Source organism: Panulirus ornatus, chromosome 12 (assembly GCF_036320965.1).
Source record: "Panulirus ornatus isolate Po-2019 chromosome 12, ASM3632096v1, whole genome shotgun sequence".
In the NCBI taxonomy this organism is placed as follows: Eukaryota; Metazoa; Arthropoda; class Malacostraca; order Decapoda; family Palinuridae; genus Panulirus; species Panulirus ornatus.
Window position 1 is genome coordinate 55,015,308 of NC_092235.1, and position 10,000 is coordinate 55,025,307.

A 10,000-nucleotide genomic window follows, 5' to 3' on the forward strand; every position below is an offset into this window, starting at 1 on the left:
ACACTCCCATAAACCCCTCCCAAAAGTCTCCCCTCTTCAAAACAAGGTCCTTCCAGTCAACCATCAGGAAATGGACCGACACTTTTGACAACTCTTGCGTTAAGGCCTAATGAACCCCATTTCTCCCCAGCCGCAACGCAACTCACTCCACACTGCAGCCCACCTCCAAGCTATCCTCAACTACCACGCTATCATACACAAACTACCACGCTATCATACACAAACTACCACGCTATCATACACAAACTACCACGCTATCATACGCAAACTACCACGCTATCATACACAAACTACCACATCTCATACATAAACTACCACGTGCAATCACGAAGACACTACTGCGCTTCCGCATACAAACTACCACGTTATCGCACACAAACTACCACACTATCATACCACCAATTATCACACGCATACTGGTACGCTGTCACACACAAAACTACCACGCTGTTATACACAAACTACCATGCTGTCATCCACAAATTGCCTAGCTATCACAAACTACCATCGCATCATATCATCCACAAATTGCCTAGCTATCACAAACTACCATCGCATCATACACAAACTACCACGTTGTCATACAAATACTACCATGGTATACACACAACAAAACACACTATACTATTGGCTGTAATCCAGACAGCAGTTTAGCCCAGCGCGACAAAACCGGCACAATCATAACAAAACCAATATAACCCAAAGGTCGAAAGCAAACCAGAAACTACTACTAAAAATCGTTAAAGAGAAAACATACAAAATCAGAGAGGTAGAAAAAAAGTCAATGAAGCGAAGCATATTAAACAATGACAGCTAAACACCTCAGAGAACAGATACATAATACAGCAGAAATACAGCAGGCAGAAGCTACAGCAGCAGAAAGTATTAATTTACATATAATAATAATAATAATAATAATAATAATAATAATAATAATAATAATAATAATAAATAATAGCTAAATCATAATATAATAATAATAATAATAATAATAATAATAATAATAATAATGATAACAGTTAACAATAATAATAATAATAATAATAATAATCATAATAATAATAATAATAATAATAACAATGACAAAGATTACGCTCAGTCATTTCCTTCTTACACTGCACGTCTTTTTCTTTTTCATACATATTCACATCCTCCTCGTGAAAATGAGTTCCATTGTTCTCCTCCACGCCTGCATCTGTGTTCTTGTTCCTGCAGTTCGTCATGACTGAAGCACTGGAAGACATGTGTCTCTCTCTTCCCTCAGTTCTACTCTGCGCCTCATCAAAAGTGCAGAAGATATATAATCTAAATCTTAGAATCATTCCTTTTTTTTTCTTTTTGAATGCAATGAAGTTCTCCAAAGCAGTCCCTTGCGTCACGTTTTACGATCATCTTTTTTTTCTAACTTACTTCATCGTAATATAATCTTCTTATGACTCATCTCTTGAGTTACTGCCGCAAAATTACACATTCCAGACAATATTCTTCCTTGGTTTTCCCCCATTTCGTTATCATATTTCGTAAGGTTTTAACGCCTCTGCTGTATCATGAATTTCTCTATTTTCATTCAGTCGGTTAATCCCTTAATCCTCGAAGCCCGGCAGCAGAACCTCTAGGTACAACGGCCCAGTCTGTGGAAGCCTGGCCTTTGACCTGACCGTCAAAGGTCGAGCCAAAGGTCATATAACCCCCGTCTTACGCCAAGGGGTTGTGCCCCCTGCGCCGTTCGTCGTGCTCAAGGATCGTAATTCTGTCGTCCCGTTTGAGGGGTCGCGTGTTGCTTTCACGCTCAAGGGTCGTACTACCATCATGCTCAAGGGTCGCACCGTTGACGTGTTGTTCAAGGGTCGTGCTACCATCATGGTCAAGGGTCGCACCATTACCATCATGCTCAAGGGTCGCACCGTTGGCATCATGCTTAAGGGTCGTACCGTTGCCATCATACTCATGGGTCACACTACCATCATGCTCAAGGGTCGTACTACCATCATGCTCAAGGGTCGCACCGTTGCCATCATGCTCAAGGGTCGTACCGTTGACGTCTTGTTCAAGGGTCGTACTGCCGGCTTCGTCCTCAGGGGTCGTTCATCGAGCTCAAAGGGACGCATTCCTACCTCCCTTAGATCATCTTCATTACTTCTTTCTCTTTCCTTCTATCAAGAATATTGTTCTCAATATTCTCCTCTGTTCATAACATCTGCCCCATTCCCAGGGCCCGGAATCATGTTTATGAATACCAACAAGGGAGCGCTACCACACACTGCGGACCAATTACATTTCCCCAACCCATAAAAATGTCCAATAATAACTGGAAAATTATCCAATTACTTTTTATGATCGTCTTAATGAGCGAAGTCAGCTGACGTTAAACAATAAATGTAATTTGGTTACCCCGTGGCTGCCGCAGAGGTCGGGACAGTTGGTTGGCACATAAACCACAACGTCAGGACATATCTGTCCTTGAATACACGTATATATACATACATAGGTAGGTACACACACACACACACACACACACACACACACAAATTTATATAGGCATGTATACGAGTAGGAAGGGAGGAAAGTGATTGGTTCCCAGTGAATGTCGGTTTGCGGCAGGGTTCGTCATGTCTCCATGGCTGTTTAATTTGTTTATGGATGGGGTTGTAAGGGAGGTGAAAGCAAGAGTTTTGGAGAGAGGGGGCAAGTGAGTCAGTTGGAAAAAGAGTCAGTTGTTCGCTGATGATACAGCGCTGGTGACTGATTCGGGTGAGAAACTGCAGAAGCTGGTGACTGGGTTTAGTAAAGTGTGTGAAAGAAAGCTGAGAGTAAATGTGAATAAGAGCGAAGTTATTACGTACAGTAGGGTTAAGGGACAAGTCAATTGGGAGGTAAGTTTGAATGGAGAAAAACTGGAGGAAGCGAAGTGTTTTAGATATCTGGGTGTGGATTTGGCAGCGGATGGAACCATGGAAGCGGAAGTGAGTCACAGGGTGGGGGAGGGGGCGAAAGTTCTGAGAGCGATGAAGAATATGTGGAAGACGAGAACGTTATCTCGGAAAGCAAAAATGGGTATGTTTGAAGGAACAGTGGTTTCAACAATGTTATATGGTTGCGAGGCGTGGGCTATAGATAGGGTTGTGCGGAGGAGTGTGGATGTGTTGGAAATAAGATGTCTGAGGATAATATGTGGTGTGAGGTTGTTTCATCGAGTAAGTAATGAAAGGGTAAGAGAGATGTGTGGTAATAAAAAGTAAGTGGTTGAGAGAGCAGAAGAGGGTGTATTGAAATGTTTTGGTCACATGAAGAGAATGAGTGAGGAAAGATTGACAAAGAGGATATATGAGTCAGAAGTGGAGGGAACGAGGAGAAATGGGAGACCAAATTGGAGGAGGAAGGATGGAGTGAAAAGGATTTTGAGCGATCGGGGCCTGAACATGCAGGAGGGTGAAAGGCGTGCAAGGAATAGAGTGAATATATATATATATATATATATATATATATATATATATATATATATATATATATATATATATATATATATATATATATATTTTTTTTTTTTTTTTTTTTCATACTATTTGCCATTTCCCGCATTAGCGAGGTAGCGTTAAGAACAGAGGACTGGGCCTTTGAGGGAATATCCTCATATGGCCCCCTTCTCTGTTCCTTCTTTTGGAAAATTTAAAAAAAAAATGAGAGGGGAGGATTTCCAGCCCCCCGCTCCCTTCCCTTTTAGTCGCCTTCTACGACATGCAGGAATACGTGGGAAGTATTCTTTCTCCCCTATATATATTTATCTATTTATTCACTTTGCCCTGTCGCCGTCCCCCGCGCCAGCGAGGTAGTGCAAGGAAACAGACGAAAGAATGGCCCATATATATATATATATATATATATATATATATATATATATATATATATATATATAACCTTCCCGTCTTGCCTTAAGTTGCAACAGCGCCTTAAGAGTCCAGGGTTAATAATAATAATAATAATAATAATAATAATAATAATAATAACTTACAATAATAATAATAATAATAATAATAATAATAATAATAATAGTAATAACAATAATAATGATAATAATAATGATAACAATAATATCATTGATAATAAAATAACAAACATATAGAATATATTTTCACACTTCGCGACAACTCTACATGCAACCATCTTACTGCTGAGCAACAACAATCAAGAAGACATCCATTGCGATCAGAAAATTGAAAACATGAAACATCAGCATGGAGGAAAGGATAGAAACACACTTTTGTCAGTATACCCACCTCGTCTCATGTTCCAAAATGACTCAATATTCCCTACAAATAGAGTTTTATATATATATATATATATATATATATATATATATATATATATATATATATATATATATACATATTCTTTTTTTTAAACTATTCGCCATTTCCCGCGTTAGAGAGGTAGCGTTAAGAACAGAGGACTGGGCCTTTTTTGGAATATCCTCACCTGGCTCCCTCTGTTCCTTCTTTTGGAAAATTAAAATATATATATATATTTTTTTTTCGCACTATTCGCCATTTCCCGCGTTAGCGAGGTAGCGTTAAGAACAGAGGACTGGGCCTTTGAGGGAATATCCTCACCTGACCCCCTTCTCTGTTCCTTCTTTTGGAAAATTAAAAAAAAAAAAAATGAGAGGGGAGGATTTCCAGCCCCCCGGTCCCTCCCCTTTTAGTCATCTTCTACGACACGCAGGGAATACGTGGGAAGTATTCTTTCTCCCCTATCCCCAGGGAAAATATATATATATATATATATATATATATATATATATATATATATATATATATATATATATATATATAAACAGAACAGTCGAAAACCTAACCCTTCAAGTCATCATTTGACCAGCACCCCCTCAACCTCACTTTCTCCCAACTCCTGCCTCACCCAGGAAAAACCTTAGCCCTTGGCGACGCCAAAACCTCCACTCGGATACAGCAGCTACAGCTGCTGCTGCTGCTGGTTCCAAGTGCACAATTTTCACTCTGCCTTCCGGACGGCCACAGTATGCATATCTCCTGCAGCTGTTCACGGCGGCAAAGTTCCGAACAAGTGCAGCAGTGAGAGACGAAACCAAACACTGGTTCACAAACACACACATATACACACAAGGTGCGGGGGGGGGGATGGAATGAAACGGGGTAAAGGAGTGGTGGGGGGAGGGGGAAAGAAGGATCCTGGGTTGGGTGGTAAGTGGGCGGGGGGAGGAGGAGGTTGACGGCGACGCCCCCAGACCTGAATTGTGGATGTGACGCGAGGAGAGGAACAGAGCTGGCTGGAAGAGCAAGTTAAATACGGCGTGTGAGGTCCGCAGAGTTTTCAACTACCATTCACAGAGGAAGGGGCAGGAGGGAAGGGAGTGAGTGGGGTGGGACTTTTGGGGACTCCCTGCGACGGGTGGGAAGGGAGGGAGGGAAGGGCAGAGGGTGGAGGGAGGGTCCTTTTGAAGGACTTCCTGCGACGGTTAGTAACCCGGGACGTGACCTGGTGATGGGCTGTGTGGTGGTCGCTGTGACCCCGACGAAGGAAGGGTCTGTGTGTTCATGGCAGCTGTGATCTGATTGATGGGCGTGACCTGATAGCGGCTGTGGCCTGATGGTTGCTGTGATCTGATGACTGGTGACTGCAGCCTGATGGGCTAAGGAATAGCTGGGACGTAAGCAAAAAAAAGCTTGGTGGCTGTGGTTAGGGATTATGGGAGATGATTCTATACTGCGAGTCTGGTATTAAAGACAGAAAGACGATGCTTTCAGCATCGTTGGGAAAAATACGTCGCACTTCGGATCACGGCCTCAAACAGCCCAAATGATCAAAGGATACCAACCGTGCAGCCACCTTGATCGTCGGGAGAGCTCAGACTGCCAAAATCATGGTAGGATAAACGTATAATATGGTATACCTGATGGTCGGGAGTCTAAACTACTTTACGTCAGTATACTTTTTCAAAAACGTCTGTCGGGTTGATTTAGAGTAGACCTAGCTGAAATCGTTCTTAAAAACCAACGATGGAGCCTATGGAAGCCTCACCTACCTTCCCTTAAGGAGTGACAATTACCTTAATTTTAGATGTTATGGTTGGAGTATGCCAAATGCACTGTCTTCCTCCTGTGTCATGGTAAAGTATGTTCGCTGGAAGTGGTTGGTGGCCAGTGGTACGAGGCGAACACGCACACTGCATGAATCTGGATGTGATAACACATATACAGCGAATGGAAACTCAATGTACACACATCATAATAATCCCATAACTCACATAACGCACAAAACAAGGTTAATTTCAATTTCTAAATCAAGTTGGGTGAAGCTTTCAAAAGGCTGTGTTGACTTCTAGGTATTATATCTGGTTGCACGATAATTTCCTGACACATTTTCAATGAGTTTCGAGGACTCGAAGCCCTTCCCAATCATCGTTCGATGGAAGGAGAAGGGAAGCACATCACGCTGCCCAGTCTTATATTATTCTAAGCACATCATACTGACAGTATTAGCCGCTACCTCACATTTACAGAGGTCTTATTCCCCCCCTTATTATGGAGTCCTGCTCGTATGTCTGAGGTGTTTCTTCCTTCAACTTTCTATCAACGAGAGTGGTGTGAAAAGCCTTCTCTCTCACTAATTCTCCTCTCTCTCTCTCTTCAACCATCCCTTTCTGTACACCGCAAGGTGGCTAGCAGCTTTATCTTTCTCCCTCTGTTCTACAGTTATTATACGGAACACTGTTCTCGTGAGCTGACTGCATATATCCTTGTCACCAAGGCTTGGACCCATGGCACACGTCTGGCCGCTGCTTTTCACAGTCTCTGTGAGATCAGAAAATGACAACCTTGTTGTGCACACTGAAAAGGAGAGGTTGCGGTCGGGGCTGAAGACTGACGCTGGCTGGCGACGGCTTGTCAAGCCAGCGGTGCCACTCCCTTTTTTTTTTTTTCTCCCCTTTTATTGTGGGTGAGCGTGTGAGGACCCGTCGTAAACCCCGGGGTCGTGCGCTCATGTCTCCTTGTGAGGCTATCGACGACCTGGCCTCTCGTGTTGGCCCTTATCCACCACTTTTAACCATTGGGGCAACACGGGACGACCCTTGAGCACGACGATTCGACCCTTGAGCACGGCGATTCGACCCCTGAGCAAGACGATTCGACCCTTGAGCATGGCGATTCGACCCCTGAGCAAGACGATTCGACCCTTGAGCACGGCGATTCGACCCCTGAGCAAGACGATTCGACCCTTGAGCAAGACGATTCTACCCTTGAGCTCGACGATTCGATCCGTGGGTGTGTATACACGTATGGTGGTCTAGTTTTTCACCAGGCCAGGATGAAGGATCGTGCCATTACGTTCCATGGTGGCACCATCGTGTTCGAGTAGTGCCGTTGTGCTCAAAGGGTTTAACGGCCCCGAGAACGGCAGAGGGTCGTTCCGCCCCCCCCGACTAATATAACTCGGTATGAATATGTAACCCAAGCACATATCTTTACATCAAACTTTACGTCCATTATGTGTCACGCACAAGCTAACGTGTGGCACCTGTTGAAGTCATAAACAGGTCGTTGAGTTGCTGCTGAACTCGCCGTGACCCCGATCGACTCTCTCTTCAATGTAAATGTGATTCAAGCTGTGTAATGACCATCTCTAAATCGTCTGCTTATTCCTGTCATCCACAAATAAACTTCAATCTAGCATACACTCGAGTTCTCTACCACACACACACACACACACACACACACACACACACACACACACATTAGTTCTTTCTTCTTTCTCCTGCTCCCTCAGTACCTTCACACCAATCCCATTCCGGTGTTTTACACTCACTCAAACCCTTAATTCTCAACAGTGTGGTACACAAACATAAACCACTCACGTCTGACGGAACTCGTGGTGTAGATAAGGCCCGGCGATGCTTTACGAAACAGCAGACATTACATACGTTGTCCAAACTGTGGGCCACTCCATAACACATGACGCCCTGATGGCCACGACTGAACAATTCCCAGAAGCAAAACTGGACTTCCATCACACGCAGGAATCAAACGACTAAAAGTCTTCCTCTTCTTTTTGCACTAAAACGTCCGCCCTCGTGACACTACAACATGAAGTGGATCCAATGCATTCACTAAATTCACGATGAATATAAAAACAAGTGTGAGAAGTGCGTGTGATACTGTAAATATGTGGAATGCAGTAATAATTATACGTACAAGCTTTAAACAACAAACGTGAATATTGTCTCTAACAGCATGAACTCAAACGTGAATATTGTCTCTAACAGCATGAACTCAAACGTGAATATTGTCTCTAACAGCATGAACTCAAACGTGAATATTGTCTCTAACAGCATGAACTCAAACGTGAATATTGTCTCTAACAGCATGAACTCAAACGTGAATACTGTCTCTAACAGCATGAACTCAAACGTAAATATTGTCTCTAACAGCATGAACTCAAACGTGAATATTGTCTCTAACAGCATGAACTCAAACGTGAATATTGTCTCTAACAGCATGAACTCAAACGTGAATATTGTCTCTAACAGCATGAACTCAAACGTGAATATTGTCTCTAACAGCATGAACTCAAACGTGAATATTGTCTCTAACAGCATGAACTCAAACGTGAATATTGTCTCTAACAGCATGAACTCAAACGTGAATATTGTCTCTAACAGCATGAACTCAAACGTGAATATTTATGTCGTTATAAGGTTTATTACATACATATACAAAAGCTAAGCAAAAATTTGGAAAAACCCAGTTAAGAGACGAGGTGACACGAGCGTAAAAAACTCTCCCCTCAAACACACATTTAGTAATCAAACACATCCATGCCCTGTGCACAACAAACTTACACACCTTAGCCCTCCGTCACACACACACACACACACACACACACACATACACATACACACACACACACACACACACACACACACACACCTTCGTCGGAATAACACCCACCTCGAGCCCCGCCCTTGATAAACACACACCATAACAGACAAGGAGCGAGGCCAGCTGAGACGGGCAGGTAGTGGTGGTGGGGAGGATTCTCCCGCAGCGAGTGTGAATTTAGCAGTGTGTGGCATATTGGACTTATGATTACTGTCCAGCCACCAGAGTTCTGGCCTCCGTAAAGACGATTTATCTCTCATGAACCCCAGCTACTTAGGGACATCGGGACAGGAGAGAGGAAGAGGAGGAGGCGGTGGCTGGGGGATAGATGAGGGGTGGCTTAGAGGATGGGGTAAACTATGGGGATAGGAGAGAAAGGGGAGAGGGAGGGAAGGGAATAGATTACGGAGGAAAATAGGGAAGGGGGATGACGAGCGGTAAATGCATCACTTGGGCACAACGGTACGACCCTTGGGTAGGATGGCCTAGCCTTTGCCCTTGACCTTACTTAAAATTCGGGTCGTAACGTCCTGCTCAAGGGTCGTCCTGCTGCGCTCAAGGGTCGTGAGAGTACCGCTGCGCTCAAGAGTCGTGACGTCTCCTGCTCAAGAGCTCCACCGTCGTGGTTTACGAGTTAAACTGACGTCATTTAAGAAAACAAAATTACCGTTCAAAAGTGCTGGGGATTTATGACGTGACTGAACAGGCCATTTAACAGCAGGATGTTACGGTTGATGGCCGACCGATTACCCGGCAAAACTGAGTCGTGATTTTCCTGAAGGAATTCTAATGGTGAAGGGAGAGGAGATGGAGGAGGAGAGGGAAGACGAAGACGACGACCACGACCACGACGAAGACGACGACGAGGAACAAGGCAACTTACAAGAGAGACGAGGAGGCTGCCCACACGAACATGTCTGAACCGTCTAGCTTTATCATTTAGCGGTTTCGTTACCATCACTATACTATTTGGCTTTTCTTCTTTTCACACACATATATATATATATATATATATATATATATATATATATATATATATATATATATATATATATATATATATATATATAAGGCTGCCTTCAAATTTC

At 43.3% G+C, this 10,000-nt stretch overlaps 1 protein-coding gene across 5 annotated transcripts in view; it reads right to left on the reverse strand.

The window, feature by feature from the left end:
- The window catches only part of LOC139752068 (teneurin-a-like), a 1,037,677-nt gene that overhangs the window by 769,366 nt on the left and 258,311 nt on the right, over nt 1-10,000 (reverse strand). The window lies entirely within an intron of this gene.